Source organism: Rhamphochromis longiceps, linkage group LG3, assembly GCF_057381845.1.
Source record: "Rhamphochromis longiceps isolate RC_006_pf linkage group LG3, R_longiceps_female_GT1.1, whole genome shotgun sequence".
Classification (NCBI taxonomy): domain Eukaryota; kingdom Metazoa; phylum Chordata; class Actinopteri; order Cichliformes; family Cichlidae; genus Rhamphochromis; species Rhamphochromis longiceps.
In genome coordinates this window covers 16,440,012-16,452,846 of record NC_140559.1, presented here as the reverse complement: position 1 = coordinate 16,452,846, position 12,835 = coordinate 16,440,012, and positions in this window count along the sequence as shown.

Sequence of the window (12,835 nt, the reverse complement as noted above, 5' to 3'; positions counted from 1 at the left end):
GAAGAACTTCCTGTTTCCTGGTTTGTCACATTTGAGTGACGTGAGGGGAGGAGAAAATGTTGCTGTTTGACTTTTAACTAAGGTGTGTTTCAATCCTGCCTGCAGCTCAAAAGCTGTAAAACAGGTTTTGTGTCTTTTCACCTCCACAGGTCACAACATGAAACCTGTTGTGAAGTTTATAAAATAAAGTGTCACTCGGTGGTGCAGCTGTTTGTCAGCTTCTATTTTAGACTTTGTTCTGGTTCTTGTTCAGGTTCCCAGCAGTGGGAGTGTAATGCAGTCACACACACACAGGTGGTGTTAAGGTGGATTCACTTAGTTACAGACAGTGGTGTTATTTCCTGTAACTAAGGGTGTGTTTCACTCCAAAGTTCAGACATTAACCTGCCAGAAGTTGTAAAAGTTACTAATAAAGAGCTTTTCTCTCATTTCACATGTTGTCCACAATCTCCTCGTGATTACCTCTGGAAAGCCCCGTGGCACAGCTCTCCATCCAATGCAGCTTTATGGTCATTGCTGTGGTTCCAGAATCTTCTCATGATGACCAGTAGGTCCCCAAACAGCATGACCTTTGACCTCAACCCCTGCCTGGGCTGTCAGCTATGGTCCCTACTTCTCGCTGGGTCTCTGAAGATTTCTCAGGAGATTCCACCCTTGGGATCATTTCTTCCAGCAATGCTCTGCTGCACCTGCATCTCCTCACTAGAGGAAAAACTTCTATTTGGAAAACATGTCAACCATCATCAAACCAAAATTTCCTTTCAGTTCAGTGAACTTCACTTATCAAAAAATATAATTATTTATTAATTATATTATTGGTTTATCACGTTTTCACTTTCACTTATAGGCCATCAAAGTGTTTATTATCTTTACCCAAATAATTGGAGCAGAACTTGTTCCATATTCAGTTTTTCAGCAAAACGTGTTTGAGAAAAGATTCATTCTTATATCTGGAGGAATAAATATTGTAACGATGGTTAAGTGTTATTGTACATGTTGGTTATCTTTGCACACTGTTGTTGTTCCTTTAAGATTCATGTTTGGTTGTGCTGCAGGAAGTAGGGAGGGTGGTGTGGAGGAAGGGGAGGGGGGACCTGGGTTCTGTGTTGTGTGGGTGCCAGGCTGAAGAGAGGGGTAGCACGAGGGCGCTCTCCCCTGAGTTAGCAACCCGCTTGCTTATGTGCCGAATAAACGGACAAACTGAGACCCAACCGTCTGGTTCTTGTGAACGTTACATTGGTGTCAGAAGTGAAGAAAGAAAAAAGAACCCCAGAACGCCCGACACCCTGTTGCTGGCGACGCTTGCCGTTACGAGACGAGGATGTTGCCGGGCAGGATTAAGAAGGAGACGGAGGAGAGGGAGGTTCGTCCGCGCTCGCCCGCCCATGGAGTGAGGGAAACGGCGCTGCGGCTGTCTGCCGAGGCTGGATTTTCTCCAGGTTTGACTAGGCTCGGGAACTGTTCGCACAGCGGCCGCGATTCCGGCGGGAAGGAGTCGACCTCGCTTGGCGCGCCGTCACGTGATGTAAACAAACATGGCGGCGCCCAGCAAGCTGCAGCGCATATAAAAACGCCTAAGTTCAGCGGCAAGACGCCATGGGAAGTGTTTATCGCACAGTTCGAGCTGTTAGCTGTTGCAGCTGGCTGGTCTGAGGAACATAAAGCTCTCCAGTTGGCTTTGTGCCTGTGTGAGGATGCAGCTGCATGCCTGCTGCTGCTAACCGAGGAGCAGAGGGGAGATTATAATGCTCTGGTCGGAGCACTTCAGAGGCGCTTCGGGCAGTATAACCAACCAGTGCTGCTGAGGTCGGAGTTCCACAACAGACGCAGATTGCCAGGTGAGCCCCTCCGCATTTTGGCCCATGAAGTCGAGTGCCTTTGCCGGAGGGCGTATGACAGCATGCCACCATCAGTGCAGGCGGAGTTAGCTCGGGACCAGTTCCTGCAGGCCCTGAGCCCTAAAGAGCTCCGTATGCAAACTCAGCTTGCTCGGCCGGCCACACTCAGTGCAGCCCTGGAGCTAGCGTTGGAGAGGGAGATGCTTGCGGGATCCTCTGGGGGCGCTGATGACGCACACGTGGTGAGGGCTGTGTCAGCACCTGTGGAACAGACGGAGACGCCAGCGGGCCTGTGCAGTTTGGTGCAGGCGGCTTCGCTGCAGTCGCCTTCCCCTCGGGCTGGCCCACACCGCCGACCGCAGAGCTGCTGGGGATGTGGACAAGTCGGACACCTCATCAGGCAGTGCCCCAAGCTTGCAGCGGTTCAGGGAAACGCCCATGGGCCCGTGTAGGCGGGAGTACACGGGCCTGGGAGAACGACATCCCCACTCCACCGCCACCCCCACCTGGTGCGGCCATCGCTGTGGGCTGGACCCAGGTTGGCGGCTTTTGCCATGTTCCAGTGACGATTGCGGGGGTGTCCTGTACGGCCCTGCTGGACACGGGGTCCAATGCAACGCTGGTCCGACCCGATGTTGTCCCACCCGGAGCTGCTGTGCAACCGACTAATGTGCAACTTAAGACTGTGACCGGTGATCTGGCCCCAATGAGAGGGAGGGGAGTGTTCCAGTTCAAGGTGGGGGACCTCGGTGTGTCTTATGCTGCCTGGGTGGCTGACGTGCAGGACGCCTGCATCCTTGGGCTGGATTTTTTACGAGCCATTGGTGGTGTACTGGACTTAGGCAAAGGCTTCCTCGCACTCCCTGATGGGAAGAAGGTGCCGCTTATTCCCCCCCCGGTCTGCACAGCATCTGCCGCGGCGTCCACCTCCACCGCAGAGACCCCTGCAGAACCGCCAGCAGAACAGCGAGCGGAGGAGGAGGAGAGGCTCTCAGCAGTGAGGAGTATCTGGTCAAAGAACTGTGAGGGGCTGACTCCACAGCAGCAAGAGAGTCTATGGCAAGTACTAAAAGAGTTTAGTGACATTTTTGCCCTGAAAGAAAGTGATGTTGGCTTGACACACTTGGTAGAGCACGTCATTGAGACCGGGGATGCCCAGCCTATTAAAGTGCGCCCCCGCCGCCTGCCCCTGGCTCATCAGGAGGCTGCAGACAGAGAGTTGTGTGAAATGATGAAGGCGGGCATCATAGAGCCATCTGATAGCCCGTGGGCCTCCGCGGTGGTGATGGTGCCTAAGAAAAAAAGTCCTAGGATGCGTTTCTGTGTGGACTACAGACCACTCAACAAAGTGACGAAGAAGGACTCTTACCCCCTTCCCAGGATTGATGAGTCTCTCGACTTAGTAGCCGGGTCCTCCTGGTTCTCCACCCTGGACCTGCGGAGTGGCTACTGGCAGGTGCCACTGTCCCCGGAATCCAGACCGAAGACAGCCTTCTGCACTAACAGGGGACTATGGCAGTTCAAAGTCCTGAGCTTTGGTCTTTGCAACGCTCCTGCGACCTTCGAGAGGCTTATGGACAGTGTGCTGGCTGATGTCCCACGGCAACGGTGTCTGGTTTACCTGGATGATCTTCTAGTGCACGGGAGCTCCTTTGATGCTGCCCTGGATGCCCTGAGACAAGTGTTGGAGAGGGTGGCGGCTGCAGGCCTGAAGCTGCATCCCGACAAGTGCCACTTCATGAGGAGGGAGGTGGAGTTTCTGGGCCACAAGCTGGGTCGTGAGGGCATCAGCACTTTGGAGGAAAAAATTCACACCATTACCGAGTGGCCCACACCAGCAGACCAGAAACAGCTCAAAAGCTTCCTAGGACTGGCGTCTTATTACAGGAGGTTTGTGAAGGGCTTTTCCTCCATAGCCGCACCACTCTTCCACCTGCTGCAGAAGGACCGTGACTTCATCTGGACCCAGGACTGTCAGCAGGCGTTCAACACCCTCCGCAAATCGCTGACAGAGTCCCCAGTCCTCGCCCCCCCTGACCCCACCCTGCCTTTTGTCCTGGACACTGACGCAAGTAATGTGGGGCTGGGAGCTGTGTTGTCGCAGGTTGGGCCGGAAGGTGAGAAGGTGGTGGCGTACTTCAGTCGGGTCCTGAACAGGAGTGAGCGGCGCTACTGTGTCACACGACGAGAGCTGCTGGCTGTGGTGGCAGGGGTGAGACACTTTAAGTACTACCTGTGCGGCACAGCATTTGTTATCAGAACTGATCATGCTGCCCTTCAGTGGCTGATGTCTTTCAGGGAGCCAGAGGGACAGGTGGCTCGCTGGCTGGAGGAGCTCCAAGCCTTCAATTTCACTGTGGAGCACAGAGCAGGGACGCACCATTCTAACGCAGACGCCCTCTCTCGCCGCCCATGTGCTGCAGCTGGCTGCCGTTACTGTGAGAAGCGAGAGGAAATAGAGCGGGAACTCACGACAATAGACGGAGCAGCACAGCTCGCCTGCAGGGCTCTTCTGGTGGTGGATGCAGCGGAGTGGAGGGCACGGCAGGAACAAGACACAGACCTGCTGCCGGTCCTGCAGTGGCTGGAGAAGGGGGAGCAACCCCTTTGGGATGAGGTCACTGGGTTTTCCATCTGTACCAGGGGGCTATGGGCCAAGTTTGCAGCTCTCAGGCTGAAGGAGGGGGTGTTGGAGCGTGCCTGGAAGGATCCTGCCACGGGGGAGGAGAGGTGGCAGGTTGTGGTGCCAAGGTCGCTGAGGTCAGCGGTGCTGGAAGCCTGCCATGGGAGCACTGGCTCCGGCCACTTTGGGGTCTCTAAGACTCTCCGCCGCCTCCGCCAGGGCTATTACTGGGGTCAACAGCGGAGGGATGTGGAGGACTTTTGCCGCAGCTGTGATGCATGTTCCTCACACAAAGGGCCACAGGACCAGTCCCGGGCTCAGCTTCAGCAGCAACCAGCAGGGGCTCCAATGGAGCGAGTAGCTGTGGACGTCATGGGCCCATTTCCTCGCACAGACAGAGGAAACCGCTATGTTCTTGTGGCCATGGACTATTTTACCAAGTGGCCGGAAGCATACGCCATCCCAGATCAGGAGGCTGAGACTGTCGCTGATGTATTAGTGGAGGGGATGTTCAGCCGCTTTGGAACAGCAGAGACCCTCCACAGTGACCAGGGGCGTAACTTTGAGTCCAAGGTCCAAAGCGATGGACTGGTGGAAAGGTTTAACAGGACGCTGGCCCAGCAGCTAGCCATCCTTACCTCAGAACACCAACGGGACTGGGACTACCATCTTCCCCTTATCCTCATGGCCTACAGGTCGGCAGTGCAAGACTCCACCCAATGTACGCCTGCCCTGCTCATGTTAGGGAGAGAGCTGAGAACTCCTGCAGAGTTGGCTTTTGGGAAGCCCCCGGACGCGCCAGAAGCACCACCAGGCCGGGACTACGCAAGGAAGCTGCAGGACCGGCTGGATTCTGCACATTCCTACGCCCGGGAGCAGCTGGCGAAGGCAGGCCTGCGCCAAAAGAGGAATTATGACATCACCACTAAGGGGAGGCACTTCCGTGCTGGGGAGCTGGTGTGGGTCTACAGCCCAAAGAGAAAGAAGGGACGGTGTCCTAAACTGGATAGCAGCTGGGTGGGGCCTTGCAGCGTCCTAGAGCGAGTGGGGGAGGTTGTTTACAGGGTGCAGTTGCCTCCTAGGGGGAGGATAGTAGCGCTGCACAGAGACCGGATGGCCCCCTACAGAGGGCAGTCCCTCCCCTCCTTTCCAGAGGGACGTGTACAGAGTGTCCATGACCCTGCTCAGAGGGGCCCCCGACCGGGGCTGCGTTCCCCTCCCTTGGACTCTTCACCCCAAAGCCCCGACGCTCCGCGCCCACCTCAGGGGCTCAGGAGGTCAAGGAGGGAACGTAGGCTACCACCCCGCCTCAGAGACTGTGTCGTTCCCTCGGGGACGAGGAACTTATTGCTGGGGGGGCAGTGTAACGATGGTTAAGTGTTATTGTACATGTTGGTTATCTTTGCACACTGTTGTTGTTCCTTTAAGATTCATGTTTGGTTGTGCTGCAGGAAGTAGGGAGGGTGGTGTGGAGGAAGGGGAGGGGGGACCTGGGTTCTGTGTTGTGTGGGTGCCAGGCTGAAGAGAGGGGTAGCACGAGGGCGCTCTCCCCTGAGTTAGCAACCCGCTTGCTTATGTGCCGAATAAACGGACAAACTGAGACCCAACCGTCTGGTTCTTGTGAACGTTACAATATATTTCAATAAATATTAACGTTAGCCTGCGACTTTGTTCCAGTTTTGAATTTTGGCCCACTGTGTATTTGAGTTTGACACCCCTGATCCATAGCTGGCGATTTTTTGTTTTTATGGGCCGATGGATTTTTTTTGTTTTTTTAGGAAGGGTATATATAATGAAAGGTGTTGGATTGGCCAATTGGTCATGATCGACTCTGGGCTGGACCAATTACAGCCGAGGAGGCCGGATGCACCCTCCCCCTTGTTTAGCAATCACATGATTTTCGCGCAATGCATGCCGGGAACTCGTGGCAAAACAATCCAAGTACCGCATCAAATGCAAGCATTTGCAGCACCGCAAAACGTTCATTCTCCGGTTCCAATACCTTCTTGTTTTTTCTTTGCCGCACAAAAAAGTCTCGACGAAAAGACAAAGAAAAGATACGAGGAAAAAATCAAAGGAGTGAAAGGGTCAGACCCTTACGAGCACACAGAGGGACCAAAGACGTCAGCGTGCTGCCCAACTTTCACCACGCTCATATTTATAATCATACGGTTCTTGGAGGGAGTGCATACACTCATGAAGTTTAGTAACTTCAGGTCACTGCAACAAGCCCAGGTACAGTTTACCGACGGATGGGTGCAGGACCTTGAAATGCACCGTGTAGAACGAAAGACCATCGTACGAACAAAGGTAAGTTTACCAGTCTCACAAATCGTCGTCATAAATACACATTCGTTAACCGTTTATTAATATAACCTTTGAGCTCAGCGGTAATTAATTAGTAGTGGAAATAATTTCTGGTACGCATCACAGAAATGTAGCAGTGACAATAATACTGTATGCTGTAATCGTACTGGGCAATTAGTGATACAAAACACCTGTTTTACCCTGTGAATAAAAGTATATGTTTCTGTCAATGTACCATAATAACAGAAGCGAAACACAATATTGTGTCAGGACAATTCACTATTTATGCACAATAGACAAAGGAGCAATTTCTGTTCAGCGCCAGACTTGCTTGTAACCTATATCACTAATTATGTTAAGAAAAATGACGCATTAACTACAACAAAACTCTGACCTTTGTGGGAATGCTTGGAGCAGAGTAACATGTGAGCTGGAGTGTTCTGGGACGTTATGTTTGGTATATCCAGACCATCCGTCGGCTCTTACTTCGGAAACATGGCTTAAAAAATTTCTCTTCAACGACGTAATCCGATAAAAAAACGATCTCTTTACCTGTCGGCTTCCCGTGGCTGTCATGCGACCGGCTGTTGCAGTCAATAATACAACAGCTTCTTGCCATTTTTTGTGTTTCTTTTTATCGCTGTGTAACTGAGTTCAATTGAAAGCCTGCGTGCGCTAGTACCTCTTGCCACAAGTTCCCAGAATCCTTTGCGGTTTTACCCCTGAATGACGTCACATTTTCAATCTTCATCCCGACTTTTTGTCCCAGTCCAGCCTTGCCCTGATCTAACCTCTCCTCTTCCTCACAGCTCTGATTTCTCTGAGGGAGTTGTTGTGACTGTAATCTGTGAGGAGGACCAAAGCTTTTCTGATTGGACTGTGAGGAGAAACACAAGCAAACTGCAGAGGGCTGAGTGTGGAGATGGGCGGGGACAACAGCAACGTGATCAATCATGTTCAATCAGTACGCTGGTGCCTCACGACACCGGAGTTTACTGGTGTGAGTCCAGTAATGGTGCCATCAGTAACCTGGTTAATATCACAGTCACTGGTAAGCTGATCACTCTCACTTTACTTCTTGTTGCATCCACAAATTGAGCTGAACATGCAGGTACATAGATTCTGTGCTGTTCTTCACTGATCACCTACCTGACTGACAGAGTGATGAAGGACTTCCCTCCCTCGGTGCTTCTTAATGTGTGAGGATATTCTCCATTACTGAGTTAAGACTTCCTTATTTAGATCTAAGCTCTGGATTATCTTGCACGTCTCGTGGCTCCCAAATGTCTCTTAAGTTATTATCCTCTGTAGCCTCATACTTTAGCTTTACTTGGCAAATGTGAATGCTTTGTGTGCTGACAAACCCTTTTGCATGTAGTGTTTTTATGAAAAGCCTTATAATTGCCTAATTCTGTGTTTTTGTTCTGTTACAAAAGCAGGCATTCTTACTGTTGTTTAATATTTTAATCAAACCTTTAAGTTTAATTCAGCACAAAAAGCCCCACTGTAAACAAATCCACAGAACAGAACCAAACTCAGCAGCCAAACAGTTTGTCCTCAGTGCAGGTTGACATTCAGAAAAATCAGCTGCCTCAGCTTGGATGGGCTGATGTGGTTTCTCCTTAGTATCTGCCCAGTTTTTGAGAAGACCCTCCAAAGGAACAGATGTTGCCACAATGCACAGTCTCCCCTCCATCACCTTCAACAGGTAGGGAAAGACTGTGGCCTTGGCCTCCCACCAGCTCTGTGGGCCTTCTCCTTGTTGGATGAGGGGCTCCTCAAGATAACATTTCATCTCCATCATAACATCAGCTGTAGTATTTCTCTTTGCAGCATCTCCTGCAGCTCTTTCATCAAAGAGGCTCCACACAGCAGACGTCTGTGGCTCCTCCTTCACTTGGCCCTGTAATGGTGGAGCTGGGTGGGAGTGCACTTTGCTGCTGCAGTTATTCTCTGAAGTGCCTCATCAACAGCTCTGCTGTCACTGAATGCAAGCTTTTTAAATCTACCATCCAGTGATGCAGCTTCTGAGTGGACGGTGTTGAACTCCACACACAGAAACTTTTCACACTCACTGCTAATTTTGTTTTACAGTGAAGCCACTCTGCTCTGCTAGTCCCAATATCTTTCACCTGCAGCAGATGCTGCTTCGTTTGCAGCTGTCAGTCATATTTCTGTGTTTTTGTGTCGCACTCTCCTCCACACTGCTGTCTGTCATCTCACAGGTATGATGTGCGGAGCGATGCTGAACTTCCAATCCCAGCGTTTCATGTTGCAGGATCAATTCCCATATGAAAATATCAATATCTAATTTGATTACATTTGTTTTTCATCATAAATATGACAGACAAAAGTAAATTCGGCAATTAGCGGGATGGTCTGCAATACCCTGTCAATAGGAACTACACTCACCACCTCTCATTCATGTGCGTGTTACGGCTCTGCAAGAGTGTGAGCCAATGAGAAACCAGAGGCACAAAACTTTAGACCACAAAACACACAATCTGATGTTGGTTTGTAAAGATGTTGCTGATGAGACTTTGTAGAAAGCAGCTGGTCTGAGTGATGTGATCAGAGTGCAGCAGATAATGTCTGACAGCAGTTTGAAGAGCAAATGGATTCTGTTCTGTTCTTCATCATCACCTACCTGACACCTCACAGCTGTTTCTCACCTGCAGGTCACACAGGAGGATCTGTTGGACTGAAGGTCAGCCTGTCAGTTCCTGCTGTGCTTCTTGTTGCTGCTGTTTTCTTGATGTAGAGAAAACAAAAACAACAAAAGAATCAGGATCCAGCCTCATGTTGAGCTGCAGCAAAATAAAATGTCTGAATCTTTTTAAATCAGCACTCTTAGTCTCCCGCTGGTGGTTTCAGCGTTGTCAGTGAACCTGGGGAACATGAGATGATGCTGGTAACAGAAATCAAAGGGAGTGAACAGCAGACAGGGATCAGCTGCAGGTTTAATACACGTCCTGAATTTGGTTTAGTTTGAAGTTTCTGTAAAATAAAACCAAACGTTGTGATTTGTCGCTTTATGAATAAAGTTGAATTGAATTTCTCTCTGAGCTCCTGCTTCTGTTGTCTGTCAGTGATTTTATCAGTTGGACATCAAGTAAAACTTTGGATAAAATGAAAACTGTGTTCACACAGTGTCTGTAAATCCACGGGTGAAAATAATACATGTAACATTCACACAAGTCCACGAGTGATTGAATGAAATGTGATCATGGAAAAATAAATTCAAAACTATTCAAGACTTTTACCATTAACTGTCATTCTATTATGAAGTAACAGGAAGGTAATAACACTATAATATAATAATAATAAAGAAAATTAAAAAATATGGTATAACAGAGCTCACTGCCTCACACTGTCGATAGCAGCATTTCTTTTTAACCTTATTTCATTTAAGCCTCAGACGATCATCTGTTTTCACTTAAAGTAGTCTAGCTCTGATATCACTTTAGCCTCTGGATGGAGGATTTGCTATGTTAACTTATAGATAATAAACTCAACGTATTACAGACCAAAACCAAACACGTCCGTAGTATAAGACTGGATTTAACTCCCTTCACACCTGTCTCGACACAACAGTCAGGTCAGTCCCTTCCCTTTTAAGAAATCCACCTTAAATGTATTTTAAATGTAAGTGATGCAAAATGAATTTAATATTTTATCTTTAGTTTGTCAGGTAGCATCAGGTCAGATGGATGATGTTGGGTGAGATGGAGCAGACAGAGATGTCATCACAGCTGAGAGGAAGCAAAAGCCTCAACATCCAGGCTTAAAAGTGATGTAGGGAGCTAAAGCTAAAGCTCTGCTTTCTTTGTGTGCCTGTGCTAACAGCAACTAATGAGAAATGTGATGACAATTGTCCAGCTTTGTCCTTTTATATTCTACCAAATGTGAAGTGAACCTGTGGTTATACAGTAACGATAAGAGCATCTTTATTAGTCCCACATGTGGGAAATTTGTTTTGTTACAGCAGGAAGTGGACAGTGCAGTTACATAGCAAACATGAGAGAACCCTGGAATAGAATAAGAAACTGTACACAACTGTACCCAATAGAATAGAATAGAATGATAGGATAAAAATAGAATACACATGCTACATACAACTGAGTACAAATACAACGTTGTCAGAAAAAGAGTGTTACACTTAGTCCTATTGCACATGTGTGTGTTTGATCAGCTGCAAAGTCTTTGTGGTGGAGTCTGACAGCAGAGGGGAGGAAATCTCTCCGTCCCACATCGTGGGTGCTGCAGCCACTGAAGGAGCTGCTCTGAAGCGCTATAAAGGTTTGTGATGATCAATACAGGTTTACAGCTCAGATCATACTGAGTTCATTATGACTGATATAAATATGTGATAGAATAATAATAAATCGAGTAAATTGTGATTGACAAACAGTTTTAAAGAGAAAGTTTGTTAGTTTAAATTGTGTGAAAGGTCAGAGATGGAGAGAACACCAGGCTGGGGCTGAATATCAGTGTATTACATGCAAATCTGATTGGATGACAGGACAGAGCATAAACTGAAGCTCGCATGGATGTTCTGGGTCTCCTGCCTCTGTGAGATCAGCAGGTCAAAGATTCAATAGCAAAACTTGGTTGTTCCAGCAGCGACGCCGAGGGCAGTGAGCTCTGAAACCCTCCCAGATGAAAACGTGCCCGATCGAGAGGTGATCTGCTGCTGATGGGTGACGAACCTACTCAGGTCTCCAGCTCTTATCAGAGGAGGCAGTGAAGACACCTGAACTTCAAGGCAGTCGGGCTGGGCGAGTCTGTGATGACTTTTATCTAAGTACAATCTGAGTATTTTACCTGTAAGTAATCTTACAGTATTAAGTTATATTGTGAGTCCTTTTCACAGATCTTCCTAGGTTGAAAATGAAACAGTACTAAATGTAACAAGTAGACAGCAGCACTAAAGTCATCAGTTTAATGGACACAGAGGAAGCTTTTCAAAGGCTTAAGAAGAATAACATGATGCTAGAACATCACATTTTATAATATGACAGTAAAAATAACTCACAGAGATCATCTTCTATGTTTTCCTCCATAAGGGCGGCGAGCCTGGGTCCAGCTATTTGAGTGGTGCCTTGTTTTGGTGAAGCTTTTAAATTGCTTGGCCTTTGAGGCCTGCATGGAGCTCAGGCTGACACTAAGCACAGGAAAGGCCCACAGTGGGTGCACACACAGGATACAGATCTGTCAGTTCATGATCAACAACCACTGACCAAAGCCCACTGATCTCTGACCTCCCAGCCCATTCTTCCTTCAGTGGGCTGCTTTCAGTCATTATGCAAATGTTCTGTTTATAAGATTGAGGAAACCTGCAGTCAGCTCAGACTGAAGAAGTCACCTGGATGAGTGACGAAACGTTTCTCCCACAAAACGCTGCATCCAGATGAACAGAATCAACTTTTGGAGATTTACTTACCTGGATGATTGAGCATGCATCAAGACGTTTGGCAGCTGTAGGAGTCGTGGAAAATTCCCTCTGTGGCAGAAAATCTCACAGATGCAGTCTTGATACCAATAGATGGATAAAAACTGGAGGAAATCCTCAGAGGCCTTGAAAACTCCTAAATGGAAGTAGCTTCTTCTGCTGGGTCTATTCTGTTGGTCTGAGACTGGCTTCCCTTCATTGGCTTCCTGTTAAATCCAGAATTGAATTCAAAATGCTGCTCCTCACATACAAGGTCTTAAATAATCAGGCCCCATCTTATCTTAATGACCTTGTAGTACCATATCACCCTATTAGAGCACTTCGCTCTCGCTCTGCAGGCCTACTTGTTGTTCCTAGAGTATTTAAAAGTAGAATGGGAGGCAGAGCCTTCAGTTTTCAGGCCCCTCTTCTGTGGAACCAGCTTCCAGTTTGGATTCGGGAGACAGACACTATCTCTACTTTTAAGATTAGGCTTAAAAGGCAGACAGAAACCCTTTTTCCTTGTTGATAAAGCATATAGTTAGCACTGGATCATCTCATCCAATGATGAAATTAGTTCTTTTTATTTTTGCCTGTCCTGATTGGTTCTTTAGCCTTTACCAAGTGGATCATCCA